We start from the raw sequence: 12,801 nt of genomic DNA, 5'->3' as shown, positions 1-12,801 counted from the left end.
GCCCGCATGCGGAATAACGATTGGAAACGTGTCATTCCGAAGCCACAAAAATCATGACATTCCACGCTTGAAAACCGAGAAACATGACGCATCCAAGTATACATCTGAGAATAAATTGTGATTTTTAGAAAATGAGGATAAAAATAACGCAATAATTTTCTCAATCTACGAATTTCGACCAAAAAAAAAAAAAAAAAATAAAGAAAAAAAAATTAGAGAGCAAGAACATAAAACAACACATCAGAGATTTTTCTCTCTCTTTTCAAAAAGAAAAAGAAACAATGGTACAATTATAAACTTTCCGGTAAATATGCTGGAAACCGATTCACACGTGCTTTTTCCGCTCTAAATATCTAAATGTCAGAGTCATCGACATTTATTGCGATTCACCCTATTTAGAATTGCATCAGAATGACGGAGCGCGCGCGCAAGGAACGCGTAGTCTATTTATTCGAGCGAGCTAATAAAACGGGGCACAATGCGCAATTTGGTCATCGTCGATGAATGGACGTAAATCCCACAAGACATTTTCCTCGACGCCCTCGTGATATAAATGGTAACCAGCGCTGCGCGCGCGCGCGCGCACAGTTGAATGGTGTTAGTACAACGATCGTTCGTTCTCCGTTACGAATCGAGCGAGCGCGCTATGAAAGGCATAAATCGCTATCGTTTGAGCGAGCGCGCGTGACTTTTATACACGCAAAACGCGATAATGGCGAGAAATACGTTCGCCGCGACTATTAAATGCACTCAATATGCACCTCTCTCCATCCTGGACGTTTCCTTTCTCTCTCGACGCGAAATAATTGCCTTTCGCGGAAACCATTCTCCGCTTGATGAATGAGCGTGTCGCGAACAAATATTTTTCTTGCTAATTAAAGCAATCGCTCGTTTACGTGTTAATCCATTAAAAACTTTCCGTGGCTGGGTAGTTATGTTTCAGTTTGTGTTGTTGTTTCAATGTTACGACAAAAATTTCATCATGCCGAGGCTTTATGCAAATCAAAATTACGAAAAGGCTCTTGTATATCATGTTCAAACTCGCTCGCTCGACTTTGTATTCAAGATTTCTTTCCGCAATCTATTTTAAATCGCGTCTCGCTCTTCTGAAGATTTAAATTAATGAATTAACGAGACGAAATCGAATTCAAATATTATGTAAGATACGTCAAAAATTCGCTTGGATGCGTTTAAACCAGAGAAGCGGTTGAAACTAGCGCGCGCCGCTATACACGGTTTTCTGAACAAAATACATATGTATGTACCTATATTTCGGTGATAAAACACTTGCGCAACGACCAAGTCTCGCGGGATTTGAAAGCAGAGCGTTTCAGAACGCCACTCGATAAAGTAAGAGGATGGGGGAAACACGTTTGTGATAAAAACTAATTTATAGGCAAACTGATGACGCATTATCGAGCTTGCACACAAGAGCTGCGACAGTTTCGACGTCGACGTTAGGGGCGTTATACGATTTATGGCAACAGGATGAGTGCTTGGTTGCTTATAGTCCACGGAACGATTACTGGCGCCGATATACCATTCATTATTTCTTTCGAAAGACAAGTGCGTGTTTCGTCAATAAAAAAAAAAAATTGTTATTCCGTTTTCAGTAAAAACAACTTTCTGAAGAAAAAAAAAGAGCACTATCTCAACTCAGAAAAATTACAAATCATCGACAAACGAATCACGAGACGCGATTCATCGGAAATATTGCCAGTCAACTTGCACAATACATGATAATATTAATAAAAATATTTTTTTCAATCTTTCTTATTTTTTTACAGTTTCTTTATGCATCAACTTACATAATACCTAATACGTAATAACATTAGCAAATACATTTTTTTTTATATATTTGTATCAGTTTTATATTTGTATCACTTTACGAAAAGGGAAAAAGAAAACACGGTATTATCGTCTACTATCTGTATATCTATTATCTATACATCTGCTACTGGTAAAAAAAATGTCCGAAGCTATCAGACAATTGTACTAGTGTAAATATATAATATTTCTGCTGTGTAATATATACATATACTGATAATATCCGAGAAGCGACAATCGTTATATTTCACCGAGTCAATGCGACAGGTCAATGTCGCACAATTCATCAGTTCTTATCCTAATAGTTGACTTCTCGCTCCCCGATAGTGTTATCATCTGTCAATTAGGCAAGTCGGATTCACGTTAAGTGCATACACGTCGTGTGCATATGATACACGATATTTTTAACCATCAGACAACAAATGGTCAAATCTTAAAAAATCCTATGGAAACTCGCGCGTGAAAACGAGCACGCGATAATTAAACACGTAAAACGTACCGTCGACGTAAGAAATACTTGACACGCACAGTGAAGTAGATACTAATAATAGCAGTTTCACGCGGCTTACGCAAAAGCTGAAGAGTTAAAAATCTATCATGTATCTCGACAGAACAAAGATCATATAGCAACAATGTGTATTACTACAAAATTCGTTATCAGACATGATATGTGATAATGAAAATACGTGATACGATAATGAAAATGTGTTTCGCGTTAATACACGATATTCCGGGAAGAACGTCGAAGTTATCTTTGCTGCATATAAAATATCAAGCCAATCTACGTGCAAAACTCTACATTTTTTAAGCTCTATCTACTACTGCTTCTCTCTCTCTCTCTGTTCAGACTCTTTCTCGTCGCGTTTGTACATGAAAACCAAATATGGAATGAATCGTAATACGCGAATGCGTATAATTTGCGCACCGCGCTATCAGGATTCTCGCGTATGCACGTACAAAACGGCTTTCGAATGTTATCTATTGCGAATTTCGAGTCTCTACGCAATCCGCAAAATCACTAACGCGCATCCACCTTGCATAGCACGAATAGAGCGCGCGAGCGGAACAGTCTGGCGGCGTTAAGTAATACATACGCACCGGCTGCTGATTGCAACCAGCGCGAGTGTGCACACATTTGCGCGACCCCTTCGCAAACAAATCTTTCAAGAGTTGTGTTATTTTTGGCGCGCGAATGTATGGTGTGTGTCAAGAGTCGTATTTTTCTTCTTTTTGATTAAATCGTAAAAGCTTACGATCGATTTATTCCAATCGAAACATCGAGGAAGATTCAAGCGGATATAGAAAATATATTGCGGAAAAAACAAACAAAAGGTCTGACAGTTGGCAGCGGAGAGAAAGTGTGTTCGGTGGCAAAGAAGGCATTTCTGATTTGAAAGAGGAGTTTCTCGAAATTTTTGAAGAAAAGAAAGTTGACTCTAAGCGTGGAAAAGTCGAAGGTAAAAGGAGAAAGGAGCAGTAGCTTTGAAACGGAATAGATATTGAGGAAATCGATCACTTCAAGTATTTAGGTTACAAAGAAATAACGGTAGAGATAAACACGTGAGGCAGACTTTAAAAAAAAAAAAAAAAACTATAAAAGCGCTAGAAAACAAATGTAGAATATAGGACAACAAAAAAAGTGATTTGCCGGTGACTTCAGAAGAATGTGCTCTTCACGCAAAATTTTTTTTTTTTTTTTTTTGATTTTAAAAACCTCGCCGCGACTGAGATGCAATAATATTCAAGAATATTATTTAAATCAACTCGCTAATTAAATGATAGCCCATTTAAGTAATATCCGCCAATTACAGCTAATACTTCGTCCTAGCGCAACTAGAAATTGCCCAGCTGTTCACCTCGCCTATAGAAGATTAATACTGTCTATTTAGACCAGATTGCATCGCGGCCAGGACTGTATGTTAACTAATCCTAGATTAGCTGCTGGCTCTCTATCCTTTTCTGCGTAATGACTCTCTCTCTATATGCGCAATACGGAGATTCGGTCAATCGGAATTATTACCCCCGTTCACGCGCACACACAACGATTTATATACAAAGAGATAATATCACACATTATATATAGAGATAAATATCATACATTATATATAAATGTATCTATTAAATAAATAATTAAATCGTTTGATGTAATATAATGATATCACTCTATTAAAACCTGGAGATATTCCGGAGCGACAAATTAAATCGGGATAAAATATATCATTATGTTAATTAAAAAATTATTCATGCGCAAATGTATCATATGTATCAATTCGATAATTAAAAACTGTCGGTTTGCGCAAGAGTTTCTCTTGTGTTCGAGAAAAACAATTGAAAAAAAAAAAAAGAATATATATGTATATAGGACGACGTGCTGGATGCGCCACGTAATTGTTACAAATCTTCCAGCTGAACATTCCAAAACGTTTCTCTACAATCCTCGTTCTCCGCGCACGAGATCTTACGTAATCCCTTACCTTTCTCACTTTAGCGTCGCTCTTCCTCAATCTTTCAGCAACGCCAGAGCTTGCGAGTCTTCGCAGTTCACCCACGTGTCAGATAGCTCATCTTCTCCCACTTTCTCTCTCTCTCTTTCTCTCTCTTTCTCTCCTTACGCCGATTTCTATCTCGTTCTTCCGGTTCTCCCTACCCCTCACATTAGTTCGTGAGCGGCAGCCTTGGCCTTTGAGATTTTCAAACGAGATCCATCGAAGCCTTCGTTCCCCTCGTCCTCTTTTCTTCCCCCTATTGATCCTAGAATATACATACACATGTGACTCTTTGCCACTCAAGAACGGTGTTCTGTGATGTGACGTGCCTATAACGACCCTTCTCTCTTGCTTAGTTCTTAAATTCTTCGGTTTTTCTTTTTTACTGTGTTTCAAAAAGTTTGGATACAATTTCATTTTTCTAACCATGGGACTACAAGAAACATTTTACGAACAAGATTTAGGTATAGGTTTTTACGTACGTGTGTGATTTATATGTTCCCTTTCTCTTTCTCTCTCTAAACACTTTCCTCTTTAAACACAGACTATAAATGCAACCCAAAATCAATATAAATCTGCCATTCGTGCCATTATTACAATTTCGAACATTCGTCGTAACTTATTAGTTTGCACATAAGCGCGGTGAAGTTCAACAAACTCGAGAAACCCTAAAGGGCATTCGATAACCGAAATAAAGGACCAGAAATGCAACCAACAAAGTAGACGCTGCGGCCAGTAACTGACCTTCTCAATGCAACCGGTTTTGTATTCACAGCCTCATCCCTTTCCCCGTTCCCTGTCGCTCCGTACAACCCGGTATTCCTTGCTCGGCATTCACCGGATCGTGTAACAGCCGCACCACATCTTTCCCAATGTATCCCTTTACCTTGCAAGAATGAACCGCACGATTTGCTCTCCGAGCTATTCGCGTGTCTCTTACGAAATCGCGCGGCGCACTCGTGAATGCGGAACCCTCTCTCCGCGTATGTCACTTCCAAGCAAGACGCGCGTGACTGTTGACACCGTTATTTCTGTTGACAATATAATCTGAGTCACTTAGAAATGCCTAAGGTCAGCACATATTTTTCACGCCGATGATGTTCAAGGACTTGTTTATTGAAAGCAAACCGCACAAATTCTGTTCTTTTCAATATATATACGTGACAAGAAACTTGTTTTAAATATTACACAATATCTCGTGCGCGAATAGCGTATCTCTCAATGAATTCTTCATCAATTTTATATTGAAATAAGAATATATCAGTTTAATTTCGCAGAAGAAAAAAAAAGATAAGATATAATTATATACGCAGGTTTTTGGCGGAGACACTATATAAAACGGTATCAACAATCGTTCGTCTTACCCTTTGTTTCTTTTCTCACAGTCAATGTCAAGACAGCTCACACTCGAGGATCCGATTCAAGCAGTCACTTCCGTGCGAGAATGTCAGTTTGTGAAAATCGCGTCGCGCGCGAGAAGAGAAACCCTACGTACGCTTTTATCTCGAGAACGAAGCACATCAACCGGGACGTGACTCGATTCGAGAATAACGCGTCAGAGAAAAGCGCGGCAGAAAATGGTAAAGGAAAATAAAGAGCGCGAGTTAAAAATCGTCGAGAAAACGCGCGCACCAACCAAAACACAACTCACCGCGTGAGGCTTCGGCGCGAACTGACGTTCCGACCGGCTGTGCCGAGCCTCGAGAGAGAGAGAGGAGCCGGCGACGATAGAAGGCGCGCGATTGGCCGAGGCGCCGGGTCACGATTGGCTCGCGGTCGACCGCGAACTTCTCTGTGTATAAATCGGAGCGACCTGACCGCGAACGTGAGAGAATGACATTGTTAGTTGTCAAAACCTCTCCGAGGAACCGACCAAATCTATTACGTAAGTTTTCTCGTAACGACAGTCTCTAGTTCACCAATCGATTCGAGAGATCAAGAGTTTTACCTTCGGAATTACCTGACAATAAATTGTTGACTTTATCGGAGTCGAGCATATATGGACTTTCCAAGTGCGCGACATTCCGGGATTGAATAATGCTGTGATATTTTTTGTTTCTAACGTTACGCAATTGAACATTCTCCTAAAACAAGTCCGATAATGCATTTGTTTTTTTTTTTTCAAAGAATCTCAGCAAAAAATAATGCTCAGCACATTAAAGATTCAACATTTATGTGAGCGAAGATATTAATAGAATCCGGCGTATACGAAGAAATACAACTTAAATTATTCAATTTAAGACTCCCGTTGCCTTCGAAGATTCAAAAACCTTTGCGACAAAAAGGTTTCGTTGCGCATTAAATTGAAGCGAGCGGCATTGTCGCACATCCGTGACTTTGAATATAATGTGGCACAACCTTAGCAAATGCAAAACGCGACAGCGCACGAAATCCTCGGTCTGCTGCATCTCTGACTACGTTTCCTGCGCGAAATTAAAATATGAAAGAAATACATGTGCGAAAAAACATGGCCTTCGTCACCTTCGGTGACCGATGAAAATCGATGTCGCGTCGCGACATTTTTGTCATTGCAGAACACGAAAATACTCAACGGCGTATTTGTTCTATGTTTTTTTTGTGAAACGCAATGCTACTTCATTTTTTTTTTTTTTTTTTTCATCAAATCTTCGTTTGGTCTTGCTCTATTTATAGATAATCCTTTGTATCACGGTAGCGTAAAATATGTGCACTTTGAAATTTTCATTGTGTATGAAAATAGCGGACCTATATATGTTCCGTGCAATTGTATTTTGAAGATAAGCGCCGGTTTGTGAATGCGTGTTACGCGAGTTTGTACCAGGTCTCTCGCTCGGAAAACAATGCGATACGTGCATAAAACGACAGAACTCGGCAGATTAGGAAGAATGTATTATGCGCTGCACCCGCGCTTACAAAAGCTCCTCTCGTTCAAATCCCCGGGAGGGGTTTCTCCGGTACCTTCCAAATCCTATTTTGCGGCGGCTTTCCCATTCGACTCGTCGCGACGTTAAAAACTTTCGAGACTACCGAGGCGGACAGTTTGTCGGTTTTGGCTCGAGTCGCCAGTCGGAAAAAGCAAGAGAAATGTGCGCACGGAGAATCTAGTTGGACCTTAATAAAAACACAACATGCACGCGCGTGTGCGGCAGAAAATCTCGTAAATTGCTCTCAGTGGATCTATTCCACGCTTCTTTGTGTCTCGAAAGTCTCGGCCGAACCATCGATGCCAAGCGCTGATTTTCCTAAAACACGTAACCAAACGTGACGCAAACTCTCTCGTGAATTTTTACACGCAAATCTCTTCAAAAAAAAAAAAGTTGCATCTTTGCAACATTTTTAATTTTCGTTAATATGCAAATTTCATTCTCATTAATATGCGATTTTTTATCCTCATTAATAATTGTTTATCCTTGATATTTTTCAGCACTATATTTAAACGAAGTTAGTCACGTATTTCAAACTTTTTATTCAACGTTTATTTGTCTAGACGGTGTTTACTGAAAGAGAAAAAATAGAACGTCCCAATTTCCATTTCCTCACCTGGTATTTTCAAGGCAGATAAAACTCAATTGCGCGCTAGTACAGACACACACACGCACACCTAACCGAGCTACCGAATAGCGTCAACTTCGCTAACCGTTGACATGTAACGGCACTAATTTTGAACGTACGAGACTTTTCGTACACGCGAATCTGCACACACGAACACCACATCTACCCCCCATGTCGAGCGCGTTTATTGTTTGCGTCACTCGTTTCTGCTCGGCTGGTTAATAACGAGCAAGCGAGCTCATTGTCCCTGAAACTCCTCGTCATTGATGCGGATTGCCTACCATGGCCGCGGACAGCGGCCATTAATTTTGCATGGCTGTCGAATATCATTGACTTGAAGTGAAAAAAAAAAAAAGAAACTATTAGAATAACAAAACATTTATTTGACATAAAAAAAATAAAACAAAATATTAAAAATTCTATGTAACAAGTACGACAATAAAACAAAAAGTTTCATGTGCAAAACGGAAGTAACGATATCGTAATTTGTAATAAAATAATAAAAAATTGTTTTAATATAAAACCTATATTATTACGGAAAGACCTCTGTATATAAATAAAAACTTTTCCCTAATAAAAAGACAGAATTATTAAACTAAACAGGACTTTGACATCCTCTGGATATAGGAGTGAGATATATTTTTTATGTGCAATCTAAATAACATATGTGATAAGATGTGATAAGAATAAACCAATTTCAAAGTGTTCTGTTCAAGATTGGAAAGAGTTTACGACGTCGTTTACGACGAATATCTCTTTCACAGGAAAAAAATCACATAAATCAATCTTTATAACTGACATATTTTTTGCACGAGAGTTTTCAGGTTTGCATATAACTGTTAAGTAAGAATATACAATCTAAACTTTATTTGTCGTGCGGAAGTGCAAGCGCGCGCGATTTCGCTTATCATGATCATCGCGTCCGCGCGGCGAAGCCGACGGGCGAATCCTGTTCCACGCTTTGCGAGTGCACTTGACATATCTCTGCGAGATCTTGCGCGCGGTTTAGATGCCAGACGTCGTTCCAGACATTCTTAACTGGACGTAATTAAACGGTGAATCATTAAAATGATGTTTAAGACACATCGTTGCAGAATTTACAGAAGAGAAAGAATGCTAGCTCATACATACAAATGATCGAAAAGTAGCCGACCGGCACAAACAAAAAGACCCGGAAATTGAATTCTTCGGTCTCAGCAACTGACTCGCGCCCAAATTCTTTTTGGTTCTATTTCTACAAATATATCTGACTTAAAATATTTTTAAATAATATTTTTAACACAAAAGAAAAGAACCCAAGTAGAAATTTTCATAACGAAAGATTAAATAAAAAACTGAATAAATTTCCTAATTACGAAAAGTTTCAATTATTGTTAAGAATTTTGAAAACACATCGTCTTGAAATGTAACATTACTTTTTCTTTGCCGCAGTTTTCTTCTTTCTCTCTTCTGTTAAATTGTTAAACAAAATTCAAGTTTATAATTTTGTTAGCATTTGAAAGCATTTTTGATTTCGATATTAAAATTGCAATATATCTATTTCACAACTAGTACTTCAGATTAAACGCAATTATCGTAATTACGCGGCATCACTATAAGTTCCATTTTTGCATCTCGTGGACACACCTGATCTGTGAGTCCGTACACTTTTCTAAGGTGCGTAATTAATGGCAAACTGCGCGCGCAGCGCACAGCAAAGCCATCTCCGTTCGGTGCATCACCGTGGCAAGTTCACGCGTCGCAAAATGACGATGCGACGCGGCGAAACGCCGCCCGGTGAAGTTCTCACGGGAATATTCACGTGCGCGCAACTTCGCCTTCGGTGCACCTTCTTCAGGTCTGTATCTACCGTAGATTCCATCGCCTCGAGAAATTCTAGTCGAACAATTTTCTGTTCTGATCTGAGTAAAAAGTTAAGCAATATTTTTTGAAAAGAAAAAAAAAACTTAAAAGAAAACTTCTCTAAACTTCATCTCGAAATTCGTGCGCGAGCAATTCTTTTGTTCTAAAATTTAAAAACTTGTAACTTCAAGAAAGATCGTCAGAAACACAGCAAATACATTGGCGGTTACATTTTCATAAGTTTGTTGTATTTCTCAGAAAAACACAACGAGAGATAAGCGCGACGTGATGAGAGAAAGAAATAAGGAAAAACTGATTCGAGAGATCTAAAAAAAGTGATAGTACAGCGTTGCTAAGCGCGTGTTGTGTTATGCATGACCGGGGTGTTAGATATAGAGAGTAAAAAGAGAGGAAGAGAGAAAGAGAGAAAGAGAGAGAGAGAGAATGCACCTTAGGTCGCGGAATGCATGAGACTTGCGCTAGCACTTCTGTCGTGTGGGCTTTTCTGAACAGACAATGCAACCTGACATCCGCCACTTTACATCATTCTCCATGCAAAGTCGGCTGCTTGCACTTTTAATGTCCTAAGTTCTTTTGCTATCTGCCGCGATCCGACACGCAAGTATCTAACACACTGTGACGTACATATGAATGTATGATTTTTTATGCATCATACAACCGAGTCTTTAATTATAATTTTTATCTTGTCTCATAATATATGCCTTTCTTAAACAAGCGTGACGATAGAACAAAAGTCCGTTTCCCGCTACTTCTCTCGAAGCCTCGAAGCGCGCGTTTGTGTGTGTGTGCGTGTACATAAGTGCGACGTTACAATTAATGTCACAGGAAAGAACAACGCGGACAGGTATAGAATTTAAACGTCTCGTCCTTGCACAGTTTTTATTCGCATATCAGCAAACATCGGGTGCATTAACGAACTTCACGACCCAGAATATTACGCGGCGTTATATTAATTTAGTTTGTAATTTCAGCCTCCGTGGAACGGAGGCGAAGGGAGTTTGCACCGCGCACACATAATTTTCGCGGCTACAATTACTGTTGCAATTAGCGCAAGTGCTTTTGTTAATCTCGACAATTATTTAGAGTAAGCTTTATAGGCATAACAATTTTTATGAAGAATTTAGATATTATAGCGGACAAAAGCAATCTGGTTTTCTTTTTCTTGAAATATTTGTTTTCGAATTCATTACATTAGCGCTGCTGACGTTTGTCCCAGTTTGTTTTCAAAGTTAATTTTCTTCTTTTACTCTTGAGGAAAGTGAAACTTCCCGTCACACAAATTCTTAACCCGACAACCTTGAAAACATTGATATATATTTGCGTATAAAAAAGTTTTGTTACGTTCTTATAATACAAAAAGATCAAATGTCTCGATGAACAATAACGACACAAACGTAATAAATAATGATGATAAATAATATATAATAATAATATAATAATAATAATATAATAATGTATCAATGATGAGAAATAATATATCAAAAGTAATAAATAATATATACTCAATGATGCTGAAAATTATCTAAATGAATTCAAATACAGAGCACATCTCTTCTCTTACTCTCTGCTTTTATCTTTATCTCACAACCGGGCGTTCGGGCATACGTGTATTACAACAGCATCTCGACGACGGCGTCTTTTGGTCTCGTCGTATAAAATATCTCGCTGATCCGCGTAATACGGGCTTTAAATTCGGCCGTCGACCCGGGACCGACCGTGTGCGGGCGTTCGAGCTCCCTCCGTGCAAAAACTGATAAGGAAAATATATATTCCCACTCGACTCTCCGCTTCTACGCCACCCAGCCACCCAGCCACCCTTTCTCACCATCGCCGCGCCCTCTAAAACCTCTGGGCTGCTGACGAGGTATCTTGGAGGCAAGCCAATTTACACTTGGGGCCTCTCCCGGCGAGATAGTCAGATAAGGCCGGAAAATCGAAACAATCTCTTCATTCCGTCGTCGCAAAGTATCGCGTAACGTTGGTAATCTTCTAATTTAAAAAAGATAGATAGATAGATAGAGAGAAAGAATCAGTGAGAGGATCGGTTTTTACTCGCAAGAAACTTGTGCCAATATTACGAGATAAAAATTGTAATTGTATTATGCACACACACACACGTATACGCGCACGCAAAAACTTTTTTTTTATTCTATTCTTAGAAAATCGACGACAATATTTCGAAAAAATCGTGCAAATGTGAGTCACAATTTATCATAACGCGTTTAGACGAAACTTCAACTCCTCAAAGAAACAGAACTACAGAAAGAAGTAATGAAACAATAAACCGTTAATCAAGCTGACCGCGTTACTTGTTTAAGATAGATGTATCGAGTCAGGTGGAAACACTTATCAAAGTCTCACATCGACAGCCGCGAAACGTTGAAGAATGCGGCGGTCACAGAAAGTCAATCGGTAATGTAATTAAGAGCTTCGAGCTGCAATTAATTCTTCTCTAAAAGTACTTAAGTGCCGTTCGATGTATTTTGCTAATGTACGGTCTCGATGGTTTTCAATCGCAAGACGAAACTGATAATTTATATCGAGAGAAGAAATAGAACGAGCGCGCAAAGAGAAAGAAAATTCATTTTCACTTCGTTTATTTGTTTCGCTTGAAAAACTTTCTTCTCGGTTTCAAAAAAAAAAAAAAAATTCAATGGAAAAATTTAATTGACTAATAAATTACAATAAGCGCGCGCAATTTGTTGTCGTATTTATGATTATGTGTAAAATGATTACGCACCATTATGTGGTGCGTAAATACGCGCTGTTTAAATACGCGTCGGAGTATAATTTGCAACCCGCATAATTTACGCGCTCTTATCAATCTGTCTGATACATCAATTTCTATGAATATCCGCCCCTATGACGATACACGTACTATTTTGTCGATACATTCCATTTCGCGCGCGACTCATTATGCAGGTAAAAGCGTGTTCGATAATTATCCCGGATGAGTTGCCCCGTGTGAAGCGCATTGATTACGAGCACACTTCCATCTATTATACACATTCTATTATGTCAAAATAAAAAATCAATTTTACGTATAAACATCGCTCTCATAATTTATTCTTTTACCACGATTAATTGAAATTCA

General features: G+C 38.9%; 1 protein-coding gene across 7 annotated transcripts in view; it reads right to left on the bottom strand.

Moving 5' to 3' along the window:
• Window positions 1–12,801, bottom strand: part of LOC109856896 (beta-1,4-N-acetylgalactosaminyltransferase bre-4) — a 99,202-nt gene that overhangs the window by 69,845 nt on the left and 16,556 nt on the right. For 2 of the 7 annotated variants that reach the window (XM_020432656.1, XM_020432667.1), the window contains exon 2: window positions 4,302–4,578. The exons of 1 other annotated variant lie outside the window; for it this stretch is intronic. The gene's annotated coding sequence lies outside the window, so the exon portion shown is untranslated. Of the gene's footprint in view, window positions 1–4,301; window positions 4,579–5,057; window positions 5,345–5,677; window positions 5,977–12,801 lie in introns of those variants that run through there. 4 more of the 7 variants (XM_020432629.1, XM_020432639.1, XM_020432648.1 and 1 more) reach the window with 4 other exon arrangements.

Source organism: Pseudomyrmex gracilis, unplaced genomic scaffold (genome assembly GCF_002006095.1).
Source record: "Pseudomyrmex gracilis isolate BER0280 unplaced genomic scaffold, ASM200609v1 scaffold_4, whole genome shotgun sequence".
In the NCBI taxonomy this organism is placed as follows: domain Eukaryota; kingdom Metazoa; phylum Arthropoda; class Insecta; order Hymenoptera; family Formicidae; genus Pseudomyrmex; species Pseudomyrmex gracilis.
Note: the sequence above shows the minus strand (reverse complement) of the source record. Positions and strands in the feature narration are given on the sequence as shown.